This window comes from Camelus ferus, chromosome 9 (assembly GCF_009834535.1).
Source record: "Camelus ferus isolate YT-003-E chromosome 9, BCGSAC_Cfer_1.0, whole genome shotgun sequence".
Classification (NCBI taxonomy): domain Eukaryota; kingdom Metazoa; phylum Chordata; class Mammalia; order Artiodactyla; family Camelidae; genus Camelus; species Camelus ferus.
Window position 1 is genome coordinate 48,084,788 of NC_045704.1, and position 16,002 is coordinate 48,100,789.

Sequence of the window (16,002 nt, forward strand, 5' to 3'; positions counted from 1 at the left end):
TATTTATTTCAATCTGTATGCCTTTTATTTCTTTTTCTGGCCTTCTTGCACTTGCTAGAACTCCCAGGACAATGTTGGACAGTAGCGGTAAAAGCGGACTTACCTGCCGTGTTGCCAATCTTGGAAGGAAGGCATTTTGTTCTTTCACCATTAAGTATGTTTTCAGCTGCAAGGAGATAATCACATCAAATCATATGCCAATATAGCTACTGCAACAAAATTTAGTTTAAGTGTGCTTTTTTTTGGGCAGCCAAGGCAAAAATGACTTTGTGCATGTTCCGCTGTAACTTCATTGATTGTAACGTGACTTGAAAATACGAGATTTCTATTGGTGACAAAGTCACAGGCACTACTGATATGCTTGTGGTTTCTGCCAACACATAACTGAAAGAAGTGCTAAATTTCAGTTAGCGATCAGCTTAAACGACGATAAGCCTCTTTTATTCGAGGTCCTAGGTTAAAAACGGACTGAGGCGGGGATTCGGGGGAGGGTAAAGCCTGAGACCACCGAGAGGCGCGCTCTGGCTTCCTAGAGAGGAAGCGCGCCGACGTAGTGACGCACTTCCGGTCACGGCGCACTTTGCACCTTTCCTTAGGTGAGTTTTGGTGGTTTGTCGCCTTAGCGACCTTACTGGGAGCACGCCCTTCACCCTTGTAGAAGGCTGTCGCTTTCGTCCCTGATGCCGCTGTGGGCGTGGTCCAGCGTCGTCACCGGATCCGGGGAGCGGGGGCGGCCTCCCGGCCAGAGCCTTCGCTCGGTCCTCGGCTGCCGCCTTGGTAAATAGGGGCTGTGGATGGAAGACGCCCTCCCCTAGGCCAACGAGTACTTACGGAGCATCTAAATGCCGTTTGCTATTCTAGGTTCCCTGGATGCAGCTGCGAATGAGACTGCCGTGGGGCCCTCTCTTGGGGAACTTTCCGTTTAATGAAAAGTCACCTATTAATCCAGATTTCACTCCACCTGCTTCTAACCAAGTCTTTGACGTGCACAAGGCCCTGCATGATTTGGTCTCTTGCGACTTCTTCATCCTCGTCTTCAACACATTCCCCTTGGCTCTGCTACAGTCTTCTTTGACTTTCACTTCTGGAAGATGTTTTTGCAAATCCTGTTACTCTGTAAAGATTATCCTTTTCGCAAAGTTAATTTCTATTCTTGAACTTCCCCATCTAGAATAAATTCTCCCTGGCAGTAATCACAAATGTGGCCTTAAAGCTAATTAGGAGAATCTTTGAGTTATATATATCTTTCCTTTAGTTTAGTCTAAGCTCCATGATAGAAGGGATCACACTTCTCTCTCCACTGTATCTCCTCTGTCTCACACTTGTCCTGGAATGGAATAAGTATGTGATAAATATTTGTTTGGATGAACAAAACACGAATCAGTGTTTGATCTCAAGCTGGGGGAGCTGGTATACAAGAAAGGGAGTATAGTGCTAGTGGAGTGTGTAAATGGGGGACCTGACTTGTTCTATGGAGAGAACTTGTAATCTCAAGGATGAGCTGGCACTACCTCGGTGAAGAGAGGTCAGTTACAAAGGTTCTAAGGTTGGAGAAAAGTGGTTCCCAAAGAGGAAACAGCAGGTGCAAGGTGCTGAATTAGATTAGTAGAGAAACTGAAAGAAGATCAGCGTGGCTAAACTAAGAGAAAGGAGGAGGTTGGCACAAGATGAGCCTAGCAGGAAATTGCAGCATGCAATGTGTTTAATTAGGGAAGATACGGGCTTTTTGGTAAAATATGCCTGCAATACAAATTGTCTATGGGGGATGATATAAGTAAAGGAATAACCCAGACATTTTAGAATGTTGAGGTGGCCTTTTCAGAGTCCTTTGCTCATATGTTTTTGGTTGTCATTGGGTCCTAGAATGGGGTGATAAACAAAAAACATGCTTGCCCCAAGTTCCAAGAAAAGGAAACCTTACTCTAAGATTCTTTTTCTGAATTTCCTTGGCTACTCTTAATCTGTTTTTCCCTATTAGCCTTAGAATCACTTTATCAGGTCCAAAAGAAATGCTGTTGTGATTATAATTGAAAGCAATTTAATGTAGATAGTAAAAGCATGGTCTTTGGAATCTGGCAGATCTAGTTTGAGATTCAAGTTCATTCATTCACCAGCTGAGTGCCCTTGATAGGGAAAATTATTCTCTTAGATTTTTCCTTCTTGGGAAAAAGAAGGTTGAGAGGATTATTGTGGAGACTGAATGACAAGGTGTGTATTTTTTCATCCAAAAAGTATTTCTATTTTTTAACCTTTTATGTTTCTCAGTAAAATTTTATTTTTAAAAATAGACATCTGGGTTTCCTTTTGTTAGGTTTTGCTTCAAGTTTTCTAGTGTCTTTTGCTTGTTTTGCTTTTTGTATATTCACGTTCCTCTGTACTTGTGTCTTAGGACAGGCAGTATTGCATGATGTTGGTGAGTACAGGCTCTGGTGCCCGAGGGCAAGTTACTTACCCTTCAGATTCTCAGTTTCCTCAGATTTCAAACTTCATGGCATGATGTGGATTAAAAGAGGAAATGATTCATTCACCACTCACCCAGTGGCATTTAGTAAATGTTTGCTGCGGCTATTTTTGGCACGTTTGTTATTTTAAAGGAGAGCCTTTGGGCCAGATTCACTCTTGATTCTCTTTACTTCCCTCAGCCCCTACCCTTCACTGAGAGGTGATGGCAGCCATGCCCTTGAAAGCCTGGCACCAGGTGAGCTGTGGGTCCCTCAGGTCAGTCTTCAAGAGATCTGTTTTGAAGGAAATTGGAGATGAGAGGTGATTCTGGCAAAAGTCTTAGAGCCAAAGCAGTAGGAAGACTCCTGTTGGTTCTCTCTAGTGGGACTGGATGCTGGGGGAAAAGCTGATAGTGAGGGGCTGAGCAGCCAGAAGCCCAGCAAGTGATGGCTGAAGAGAGTGCCCTGGGAAGCAAAAGTATAGCCTCCAGTACTCTGAGGGTTTCTGTTGAGCTAAAGGGGTCCCAAGTTCAATAGCTCCTCCTGCAGAGGGACCTATGAGAATGAAGGACTCAGGCTGCTGGTCTAGGTGTCCATTACATGGCGGGAGTAATTGAGATCAATGAGGCCACAAGATTCTTGGGAAGTTGGGGCAGTGAGTCAGCAAGAAGACAAGAAGGGGGGGGGTGTCTTATACCATTTACCCTCTTAAAGAAAGAAGTCAGCTTCAGAATCAGTGAAAATACATCTTTAGATCAGTGCTGCTGGCTAATCAAAGCAGGGAGATATAATAGGAAATATCTGTACTAGGACAGAACATTTGAAGTTAGGGACCCCATCAAGCCTCAGTAGCATTGTGGCCCTGAGCAAGTCATTTATCCTTTTTGTACCTTAACTTCGTTTGTGAGATGAACATTAAATACCTTATATTTGTGGGATAGGGAAATTGTTTCTTGAGTTAATTTCACCTTTTGAGACTAATAATTTACTGGTTGTTGCTTAACCATTTCCTTCTTCCTGGGACTTATTTATCCAATAACTTAGCATCCATGAGCCATATCCCAAATCTCAATCCTGGATTTCTGATATCTGGCAGGTCCCTCTACACAACTGTCTCACCAATACATTGTCTTCCTTGTTGCTCTCATCATCTTTTTATCTTCTGTAAGTTACTAGTGAGTTACTGGTATCACCATGTCACAGTCCTGACCACTCAGTTTCTAGATTGCTGAGTAATTATTGGCTGTGTTTTCCCTTGATACTACTTTCAGGGAGTCACCAAGTCTGAATGCTTCTGCCTGTTATCTCTTCCACTTGTCCCATCTTTTATATTCCCCTCATTTAAGGTTTTCATTTCTTTTCTGGGATTTTGTTTGCAGAGCTTCCCACCTAGTTTCTCTGTACAGTTTTCTGCCTTCCCATCACTGCCTGTCAGCTAATAGAGCTTGGTTTCCTGAGTTTGGATTTTATCCTGCAGTCCAAAATTCTCAGACTTCAATATGCATAAAAATCAGCTTGAGGGCTTATGAAAGCACAAGTTGCTCTCAGATGGGGCCTGAATTTGCCTTTACAGCAGGTTCCTAGGTGATGCTGTTGCTTCTCTGGGGAACCACACTTTGAGAACCATTGTTGTAGTTAGTGGTGACCCTCAGGAAAGTCATTCAGTTGACTGGGTCAGGTTGTCATTTTAAACAATGATTATCTGCCTGGCTGAGGATGGATTCACTGCAGGGCAGGCCTGGAATTGGGGTTAAGTTTGTTCCCAACTGGTGAACTAGTGTACTGATTGTACCGTGGAGAAGAAGAGTCAGATTCCAGAAATATTTATTTTATTTTTTATTTATTTTTATTTTTTCATTTCAAGTCTCTTTTGTAAAATTGAGCTATCGATGTACAATACTGTGTGAGTTACAGGTGTACAGTATAGTGACTCACAATATTTAAAGATTCTAGAAATATTTAGATGATAAAATTGGCAGGATTTGATTACCAACTGCTTGTCAGAAATGAGCAGTGACTAGGACAAGTTAGTCTAGGATGAATCTTAAGTTTCTCATTTAGGAGGCTGGGCTGAAGTTGGTACTATTACCTGAGAAAAGGAAACAACACTGACCCTCACTGTGCCAGCTAGTTTATATGAATTGAAAAAGGAGCCAATGTCGGGGAGAGGGGTGATGAGTTTGGTGTTAAATGGTGGGTCAGATGTGTCTGGTCACCCAGGGAGTCTGAGGCAGTGCGGGGACTGTGGGAGGTGGAGATCTGCAGAGTCAGTTGAGGTGTTGGAAGGTGGAAGGTTATTCACTGTGCATTCAGGTAACCAAGTTTGATACCAAAGTCTGAGGAATGAAGTTCTAAACTAGATGCTGGAGCTTTCTGGAAGGGTGGAATTGGGGCCATCAGGGAAGGGAAAGGGTGACTGTTGAAAAAACATGAGCCTTAGTTGACAGAAGCAATTACAGATGGTCTTGGAGGTATAAAGAAAAGCAGTTAAAAGAACTACCTGGCAGCAATTTGATTTCAGAAGCATCTTCTCTTGGGAAAACCCATCAGGAAGCAGAATAGACTGCCCCTGGTGACCCCAAGCTCTCTCTGCTGGATGTTCTGGAGCACAGGCTATACATCCTCTTCTTCAGGCAACAGTTGAGGGTTGGTTGGGACTAGTCATCAAGGCAAATCTTGACTCTGTTCTTGTCACGTGGACTTGAGGTTTGGGGCAGAATGAGCACATGTGGAGAACAGATGGATTGACTGAGCACTTGGGGCAGTGAAGGGGGAAGAGGTAGGTCCTGAGATGCCACCTCTTGAGTGAGTGGACAGATGAAAGCTAATTGTTTACTACTAGGTGCAACAATAAAAGACTGAGTCAGTTTTACAAAGAGATTTTACTCTAGAAATGTTAATTAATGGAAAGCTTCCCAGGGTTTTCACAATGTCATGTGTTATATAACACTAAATTTTGTGTCCTAATGGATGCTCTCCTGGTAGTGAGAGAAGTTCCAGGGTTTTGGTTGCAGTGAGTCATTTAATGACCTAACACTCAGTCTTCCACCTGTTCTCATTATTCATCCTTAATAAAATTCCTCTCTCATACTGTCCCCTGTGCCCACTCTGTGGCCCTGAGCCAGGGAATTGGCTCTGGGGCAGCAAGAACCTCTTGTTTTAGGAGGTGGTGACCTTCCAGGACGTGGCTGTGTACTTCACCTAGACTGAATGGACTGGCCTTTCTGGTACCCAGGGGGCCATGTACAGAAATGTGATGCTGGAGACTTAGGGAAACTTGATGTCCCTGGATAAGAGCACTTTCTTCCTGGCACTCTGATCTCTGCTTTCCCATTTCTTTCCTTTTTCCCTCCTCATTGGCTGGGGGTGTGTTGTAGAAGGAGAGGAGTTATTTCTTGTATCATCCACTGATGGTTCCAGGGCTGAGAGCAAATGACCTACTTTAGAGGTTACTGGTTAGGGAGTAGTCTTGGGTCAGTTTCATTTCAATGTAGGGAATTACTGTCCCCCGATAAGAGTAGGATTCATCCTCAAAGGGGCTCTGCACAGTAAGGAATAGTCGTGTCCATTGCCAGGTAAGTTCTTAGCCTGTTTTCTCTCCATTGTCTAGGGAAGGTTGTGACCCCCTTCCCTGCATTTGCACGTGTCCTGCAGGGTCACTAATTTACCTACTCTTAAGTGTTGCTTTAGGAAGAGGTCACAAATGCTCACTTTCTACTTGTGCAAAATCTCCCTGGCTTTCCCTAGTCCTGAGCCGCCTTCTGTGGATTTTATTCTTACTGAGACTCTTGAGGTTTTCCTTCTTTTGACACAGCAGACACAGGACTGAAAGTTGCCATTTTCTGCCCCCCTTTCAGGATACCCAGTTCCCAAACCTGCACTGGTCTTACATCTGGAGAGAGGGGATTTGCTTTGGGGCCTGGAGACAGGAAGATCCACCTGCAAAAGGGACCAAAGACATCTGTAAAGGTAAGTGAGGCAGATTTAGAAACAGCACCTACAGAGCTGTTCATTTTAAATAAAACAGGTGATTTCTCCTAGTAGGTAAAATAGGAAACCTTTCCCACCAATCTTAACTATTCTCAACATATTTTCAATCAGTATATGTCATAACTAGTGCATGTCATAATACATGAATCCATTGCTCCTTTCTTTTTTAATTAAAAAACATTTTTTATTGAAATATAATTGACATATAACCTTAAATTAGTTTTAGGTGCACAAATAATGGTTGTATATTTGTATACATTGTGTAATGATCACCACAATAAGTCTAGTTAATATCCATCCTTTACATAATTACAAACTTTTTTTCTTGTGATGAGAACTTTTAGGATTTACTCTCAGCAACTTTCAAATATGCAGTACAGTATTGTTAACTATAAATCACCATGCTGTATATTACATCACCATGACTTATTTTATAACTGGAAGTTTGTATCTTTTGAACCCCTTCACCTATTCTCACTCTCTACCCATGCCTCTGGCAACCACCAATCTGTTCTCTGTATCTATGAGCTTGGTTTTGTGTGTGTGCGCGCATGCATGTGTTTAGATTTCGCATGTAATGAGATCATACTATATTTGTCTTTCTGTCTGACTTATTTCACTTAGCATAATGCTCTTGAGATCCATCCACATTGTCACAAATCTGTTGCCACTGATTGCTTCTTTTTTGTGGCTGAGTAATATACCTGTACGTGTGTATGTATCAATCACATTTTCAGTTCATCCGTCAGTGGACATTTAGGTTGCTTCCATATCTTGGCTATTGTAAATAACAATGCAGTGAACATAGAGATCCATGTATCTCTTCTAGTTAGTGTTTCCTTTTCTTTGGATAAGTATCTAGAAGTGAAATTCCTGGGTCACAGGGTCACGTGATAGTTCTCTTTAAATTTTTTTTTCTTTTTAATTTTTTGAGGAACCTCCATACTGTTTTCCATGGTGGCTTTACCAATTTATGTGCCCATAAACAGAGCACAAGTGTTCCCTTTTCCTACATCCTTACCAACACTTATTATTTCTTGTCTTTTTGATAATGGCCATTCAGGTGTAAGTTGATAATGCATTGTGGGTTTTCTTAAATCTTATTATTTTATTTGTTTATTGGTGGGATTAGGTTTGTTTGTTGTTTGTTTTAACGGAGGTACTGGGGATTGAACCCAGGACCTTGTTCATGCTAAGCATGCAGTTCTACCACTGAGCTGTATCTTTCCCATGCATGTGGTTTTGATTTGCATTTCACTGATGATTAGTGATGTTGAGCATCTTTTCATGAGCCTGTTGGTCATCTGTGTGTTCTCTTTGGAAAGATGTCTATTCAGATCTTCGGCCCATTTTTTAAGTTGACTTGTGTGGGGGTTTTTTTGCTATTGAATTGTATGACTTCTTTATATACTTTGTATATAAACCCCGTATCAGATATATGATTAGCAATTTTTTTCTCCCATTCATAAACTGCCTTTTCATTTTGTTGGTTTCCTTTGCTGTGCAGAAGCTTTTTATTTTGCTGTAGTCCCACTTGTCTATTTTTGGTTTTGTTGCTTTTGCTTCTGGTGTCAGATTAAAAAAATCATCACCAAGACCTGTGTCAAGGAGGTTACCCCCTGTGCTTTCTTCCAGGAATTTATTGGTTTCAGGTCTTATTATTTTCATGTCTTTAATCCATTCTGAGTTAACTTTTGTGTCCATTGCACCTTTCTAAGTTTCAGCATTGCCTACAATCAGTGGCCATCCTTTCTTGGATGGGATGGATCTATTCAGGGGTAGTTTTGGAACACTTGCCATGTGCCAAGCTTTATTTAAGGAGCTCTGGAGGATACACATTATGGAGATAGATGATGGAGCTGAAAGAAATGTATTAAGTGCTATTGATCATAAATAGGCAGTGGGCTGTGAAGCATAGCAGAAGGAGGGGTTAGAGTAATTCCAATTCAGAAACTCAAGTAATACTCCCCCAATGTCAGGTCCACATGTTCCAAATTTGACAGGTTACTGTGGATTTTATGTCTGGCCTGAGGAAAGGAATAGAAGATTCAGTAAATCATTGTGAAGAACTTTTCAGTTTAATGTTCAGGAGAATCACCTAGAGAGCATATTTTAAAGTGGGCATTTCTGGAGCCCACTTGCAAGTATTCTTCTGTTTTTTCTAGTAAGCAGTTCAAGAGCATGAGGCTTAGAATTCAAAGCCTAAGCAGGACTTCCTATTCTTGACTTCCTAGAGCCTGGGGCTGGCAGAGTCTGCAGCACACTGACCTCCTCTACTTAGCCAACAGTGGAGATGAATATGGTTGGTGTATCTTACCCACCCAGCCACATGTTGAAGTCTAGAATGCAGAATTTGAAGTGGACCAAAGGATTCTGTCCTAGAGAACTCATGGCATAGAAACAGGAAATGAGAGTAGGCAAAACAGAACGTGGAGCAGTAGCAGTGACCCCACCACAGTGACCTTGCCACTAGTGACAGAGGCCCATGATTGGTTTTGTGCACAGAATATTAGCTCAACATAATACGTGATTTGTTTGGCCCAAAGGAAATTTGTGGCATAAAATCTTATTAAACTATTACTATATTTCATGCATTAACTTTTGAGTGGTTAAATAGGGTAGAGTATAGTGGTAATGCGAAAATGGAACAGGAAGTAGAGTGTGGAGGTAGAATTGGCCAGATCTTATCAAAGCTCCACCATAAAGAGGGAGCATTGTGTCAGATAACATTGGGAAGTCAAGACATAGGAGGACCTTTTAGAATTCATATGAATTCGGATCTGAGCACAGAGTGTGAGGTCCCTTTAGAATATGTAAGTGGATGCTAGTGCAGACACCCTTGGAGAGAAAAAAGGAGGGCTGAGTCTTCAGTATTAAGGAATACTTAATTTTAGTGAGAGAGGAAAGAGAAAATAGATATTAGTTAGGTAGTCAGGGGATAGCCACTGACAGGACAGTGGAACTGAAGCCAGAGGTCGGGGTTTCAGGGTAGATGGTTTGCAGAGAGGGAGTAGATGGGAAATGACAAAGTTGAGGCAGTGCTTTAGGCTCTTCCTTTGATAAGTTTAGAGGTGAAAGAAAATACTGTTAACAGTAGCAAATGGTTTTCAAACTTTTTTTATTATGAGCCTCAGGTATTACATTTTACATCAAAACCCTAAATACTCATATGTACTCTGAAACTGAAGTATCAGGAAACAATTTACCCTGAACATTGCAATGTGTGTGAATCCTATTCTATTCTATTCTAATGTAGACTAATATGTTTCATTTTTTTAAATTGTTTGATAATGACACACCTCATCAGTTTCACAATTAATAAGTATGCAGTTTAAAAAACACTACTATAAGAAAAAATTGGGTGTGAAATGGATTTGAGGATCTAAAGAATGTTGAAGGTGAAGAAGAAGGGCGGTATGGCTGGTAGAGCAGTATATCAGGGAAAGCGGAGGAGATGGCACCGGGGATGATGGGGAAGTGTGAGACTTGAGAGGGTGGCTTGGGATGGGAGGATGTGGAAATGGGACAGAAAGAAGTTGAGGGCACTGCATCTGGGCAGCTTTGTTTTTTCAGAGAAAGGAGGCGATAATGACAGGAGAACTAGGAAGGGGTGGGGGTTTGTCAGGAGTAGGGAACCTCCTGCTGTGGGGATCCTGATCTAGGTGAATGGTGGAATACAGGGCAGTAGGGAAAATAATGTTTTTTAATCATTGATTGCTCAGTCCTGATTTTATAACATGGAACACCCTAAGAGCAAGAAAGAGGCAGGTGTCAGAATAGACTCTGAGGTTCTTAATTGTTTAGATAGTTCTTTTTCAGATTGTTGGTTACCCTGTTTACTTCAATCTCAGATCTCTCCTCTCCAACTGCGCTCCTTTTAAGGGCCCTTGCTCCTTTAACTCCCACCTCCAAGGATGAATTTGATTAACTAGCAGATGAGCCCCAGAGAACCCGATTAATGTTAAAACAAAATTAGTCCAACATTTTGTATAAAATATGTAGCCTTTGACTTAAGTAAGATGTCATCCAATTGTTAGGAACACCAATGCCATTTTACAGGTGACTTCTTGTCTCATTTTTGCTAATAAGAGGATACTCTTCAGTCTTGGCGTGTCTGAGTAAACTTTGTTTTTCCCTTTCCATACAGGCAGAATCTAGGACAGTGGTTTCTGCATCTTTGAGGTTCAGACTTTCTTGCAAGTCTGATGACAAGACAGTAATTGCCAATAGTTTTTGGTTGTTCACTCATTATCTGTTGACCTGCAGTTAAGAACCTCTGGGGCTGATGGCCTCTAAGAGCTTCTGTGATTTTCTTTATTTTTCTCTCTGTCATGCCACAAATTAGTTTCTTTAACACTCAGTGACTTCATTCTTTTGGAACATTTGCAGGGCATGAATTTTTAAGAAGAACAATAATTCATCCATTGCCTTTATTTTTTTCTGATACTGTTCTGTTTTTACTTTTTGACTCAGAATCTTGCTATCTGCATGGCCACTGTTTGCTCTTAGATCCTGTCCCTTCTTTTATAGGCCTATAAGTAAGTACCATAAAGTCAAAAGATACTGGAACATACCAGGGAGAACTCATTGAAAGAGTCTAAAAAAGTTTAGGAAGTAATCTGATCTGTGATGTGCACACTGATACCTTGTTCCACCTTAACCATTCTCTGCCTGTATGATATTTGGCACTTTCATTGTAATAGCCTTGTCTCACTAGCAGGTCCATGTGGGAATTGGAATACTAGTCTCTAAAAGGTCTATATAGTTGTCCTCTCTTATCTCCTGGGCATACATTCCGAGACCCCTAGTGGATGCCTGAAACTGCAGATATTTCTGAATCCTACATAGTTGTCTCCAAGACCCATGTGGATGCCAAAATCTGCAGATGCTCAAGTCCCTTATATAAAATGGCATAGTACCGTCAACCCTCCATAACTGCAGGTTCTGCATTCTTGGATACAGAGGACTGACTATGTATATGCTGTATTTTCTTGTACATACTTATCTATGATAAAGTTTAATTTATAAATTAGACACAATAAGAATATCTAAATTACTAGCATCATTCCTCTTGTTCTTTGGGGCCATTATAACATAAAACAAGGTTACTTGAATGCAAGTACTGATATAATGCCACAGTCGATCTGATAACCAAGCCAGCTACTAAGTGAGTAATAGGCAGGTAGCATGTTACAGTGGATACACTGGACAGAGGGGTGATTTACATCCAACTGGAACAGGATAGCACTAGATTTCATTGTGTTACTCAGAACGGTACACAGTTTAAAACTTATGAATTGTTTATTTCTGAAGTTTCCCATTTAATGTTTTTGGACCGTGGTTGACTGAGGGAAACTGAAATCCACAGAAAGGGAAGCTTCAGACAAGCAGAGACTGTACTATAGTTTTTAGTGTTCTTTTGTTTCCAATATAATTCTCAGGTTGCATTTTTGTTTTGTTTATTACATCAGATACCAGAACCAACATTGACATTGAGTCAACACCAACACGGGGAATTTCTGAAGAAAGAGATACGATGTCACATGGGCCGCAGAAGAATGTTCTTAAGAAAAACAGCTTCCCAGCAACATGTGAATTGGAGAAGCACCAGGAAATCCCCAGAGCAAAAAATATTAGAAGAAGGGTTCCAAGAATCCACTATGATAGGAAACCCTTCAGATGTGAGGAGTGTGGGAAGTGCTTTAGCTATTTTTCTTACTGTGTTAGACACCAGGGAATCCACACTGGGGAGAAACCCTTTGAGTGTAATGAGTGTGGAAAAGTCTTTAATGGCAATTCTTTGTTAATATGGCATCAGAGAATCCACACTGGAGAGAAACCTATCAGTGTGAGGAGTGTGGGAGAGTCTTTAATGATAACACAAATCTAATCAGACATCAGAGAATCCACAGTGAAGACAGACCCTATTTCTGCAAGAAGTGTGGAAATGGTTTTACCAGTAGTTCTGAGTTTGTTTTACATCAGAGAATCCACGCAGGGGAGAAACCCTTTGAGTGTAGTGAGTGTGGAATAGCTTTTACTGGTAATTCATCACTACTTCGACATCAGAAAACCCACAATGGAGAGAAACCCTGTGAATGTAATGAGTGTGGCAAAAGCTTTGGAAGGACTTCTCATCTTAGTCAACATCACCATATTCACACTGGGGAAAAGCCTTATTCTTGTAAAATATGTGGGCAGCCTTCAATTTTCTTAAAAAACTAACTCGGCACCAGAGAGTCCATAGTGAGGAGAAAACTTTTGACTGTGTAGATTGTGGTAAAACCGTTAGTATTCAGTATCATTTAAAAAGGTATCTAAGAATCCATATTCAGGAGTCTTCCTATGTATGTAATGAGTGTGAAAAAAATCTTCACTAGCAAAAGAAATCTGCTTCAGCATCAAAGAGTCTGTAGTAGAAAAAAAAAAAAACAATGAATGTGTCAAATACGAAGAAACATTCAGGACTTCTTCCCAGCTAGATCATGTCTATCCAGGAGAGAAGCCTGCACTGGATATTGGTTGTTTTGGCCTCCTGGAATTTTTTACCCCCTTTAACTTGTAATAGTACACTAAATTTCCTTTCAGATTCCATCTTCCACTCAGGAGTAGAATGTGTGACACAGGTCCAGCTCAGCTGCAGATTCTTCCCTGCAAGCTTTTGGTTCAGGTGTCAGTACGTGACCCAAGATGGTCCAGTTAGAATTCCAGGACTTGGCAAGGGTTAACAGAAAGAAATACCCTTCTTTTCCCTTTGGTCCTTTTTTTTTTAATTGAAGTGTAATCAGTTACAATGTGTCAATTTCTGGTGCACAGCACAATGTCCCAATGATGCATATATATACACATACTTGTTTTCATATTATTTTTCATTAAAGGTTATTATAAGATATTGAATATAGTTCCCTGTGCTATACAGAAGAAATTTTTTAATCTCTATATTTATATCTATATCTATATCTAATGGTTAACATTGGCAAATCTCAAACTCCCAAATTTATCTCTTCCCACCCCTCTTTCCCCCAGTAACCATAAAATTGTTTACTGTGTCTGTGAGTCTGTTTCTGTTTTGTAGATGAGCTCATTAGTGTCTTCTTTTTTCTTCTTCTTTTTCTTTTTTAAGATTCCACATATGAGTGATATCATATGGTATTTTTCTTTCTCTTTCTGGCTTACTTCACTTAGAATGATGAGCCCTCGGTCCATCCATGTTGCTGCAAATGGCATTGTTTTATTCTTTTTTATGGCTGAGTAGTATTCCATTGTATAAATATACCACAGCTGCTTTATTCAGTCATCTGTCGATGAACTTTTAGGTTGTTTCCATGTCTTGGCTATTGTAAATAGTGCTGCTATGAACTTTGGGGTGCATGTATCTTCGAATTAGAGTTCCCTTTGGATATATGCCCAGGAGTGGGATTACTGGTCCCTGACCCCATTGCCACTGTCAGGAATCCCCTTCCATCTGAGTAATTGTCCTTTTATCATTTATGGTTAATGTATGAGTTTCCTTTGACTGACAAATTATTACAAGCTTAGTGGTGTAAAACAATAGAAATCTATTCTCTCAGTTCTGGAGAAATATGAAATAAGTTTCCCTGGGCTGAATTCAAGGTGTTGATGGGGCTGTACTCCCTCAGGAGGCTCTAGGGCAGGATCTGCCTTGTTTCTTCCAGCTTATGATGGCTGGTAGCATTCCTTAGTTCAGCAACATCATTCCTGTCTCTTCTGTCTTCACATTACCTTCTCTATATATCTAACCCCCCTCTGCTCTCATAAGGATGTTTGTGATGACATTTAGGGCCCACCCAGATAATCCAGAATAATCTAATCTCAAAACCCTTAATCACACCTGCAAAAACTTTGTCATCTAAGGCAGCATTCACAGTTTACAGGGATTAGGACCTGATATCTTTGAGTGGCTATTCAGTCTTCTAACAGTAATTATATTGATCTGTATAAAAGAGAAAAACCCAAAACAGGCCCTAATATAAGATAGAAATTTATTTCTCTCACAAAAGAGATCCTAGAACTGGCAAGGCAAGTTGTACAATGTCAGCATGGACCCAGTCTTGTTCTAAATTACCATTTGGCTATCCTCAGTGGGGTCATTATCCTAATGGTCCAAGGTGTCTGCTAGAATACCATTAAGTGCTTGTTCCATCTCCAGCAGGATGGAGAAGGGGAGAAAGGCTCACCAGTTTGCTTTTAAGAAGACTTTTGGTAAGTACCACGGAACACTCCTACTTAAATAATTCTGTTAAGAATTAGCAAATTAAATAACTGTGTTAAGAATTAGCTGATTAAATAATTTTGTTAAGAATTTAGCCACATGGCTATGCCAGGCTGCTGACTAAGGTCACTGGGAAGTGTCTTAGTTGGGTGGCAGTGTGCTACATCAAATAAGTTGAGGATTCTGCTTCTGAGGAGGAGGGGAAGAGATGTTTTGAGTGGGCAACTAACTCCTTCAGCTGTAGTTCATCACTGCCATCTGTTTCTACATGTCTAAAAGCCTTGGAAAATGGAAAAAGAATGTTGGTGGATGGCTGGCTGTGCTCAGTAAATTTAAATTTTCATAACTCTGAGATTGGCACTATGTTTACCCTTGTTTTACAGTTTGGATAATGAAACCCATCAGATTGATGGTAAAATATAGCAGATGACTTCAGTACCCATATAACGTACTTTTGTGACACTTGTGTTTTCAGCTGTAGTTGTGGTGGATATTTCTGTGGAACTCAGAACTCACCTTGCATAGCACTATTCAGGTGCTAGTTACTTAAAGCTTTTCTCTTCCACCGTACACTATGTTTTACAAAGGCTGTAACCTGGAAGTTTTGTTTTTCCTTATCTATAAAATGGCTATAATAATGCCTTCTGCTAAACTCAGAATGGCTAAAAGACTTAAACATAATGAGGTATCACCTCACACTGGTTAGAATGGTCCACCATTAAAAAGTTCACAAATGATAAATGCTGGAAAGGGCGTGGAGAAAAGGGAACCCTCCTACGTTGTTGGTGGGAATGTAGTTTGGGGTAGCTGTTATGGAAAACAGTATGGAGATTCTTTCAAAAACTAAAAACAGTTACCATATGATCCAGCAAACCCACTCCTGGGTATGTATCCAGAGAAAACTTTTAATTCAAAAAGATACGTACACCCCAGCATTCATAGTGGCACTATTTACAATAGCCAAGACATGGAAGCAACCTAAATGTCCATCAACATATTTGGATAAAGAAGTTGTGATATATACCACATGTACAATGGAATACTACTCAGCCATTAAAAAGAATAATGCCAACTTTCAGCAACATGGATGGATCTAGAGAGTATCATACTGAGTGAAGTAAGAAAGACAAATATCATATGATATCACTTATATGTGGAATCTTAAAAATGAGACAAATGAACTTGTTTACAAAACAGCAGCAGACTCACAGAAAACAAACATGGTTACCAAAAGGCAAAGGTGGGGAGGGATAAATTAGGAGTTTGGGATTAACAGATATAAACTACTATATACAAGATAGATAAACAACAAGGTCCTATGGTATACCACAGGGAACT

At 40.5% G+C, this 16,002-nt stretch overlaps 1 protein-coding gene and 1 long non-coding RNA gene across 17 annotated transcripts in view; one reads left to right on the top strand and one right to left on the bottom strand.

Moving 5' to 3' along the window:
- Positions 1–103: 103 nt before the first annotated feature.
- On the bottom strand, positions 104–9,388 carry LOC116665802. Its single transcript, XR_004322492.1, has 3 exons — positions 9,378–9,388; positions 5,709–5,717; positions 104–209 (listed from the first exon to the last, which is right to left on the bottom strand). It is a non-coding gene; the product is annotated as an uncharacterized LOC116665802 (long non-coding RNA).
- Positions 461–16,002, top strand: part of ZNF23 (zinc finger protein 23) — a 35,570-nt gene continuing 20,028 nt past the window's right edge. For 13 of the 16 annotated variants that reach the window (XM_032486683.1, XM_014558376.2, XM_032486692.1 and 10 more), the window contains exons 1-3: positions 603–777; positions 6,299–6,410; positions 11,903–12,112. The gene's annotated coding sequence lies outside the window, so the exon portion shown is untranslated. The other 3 variants (XM_032486684.1, XM_032486686.1, XM_032486687.1) reach the window with 2 other exon arrangements.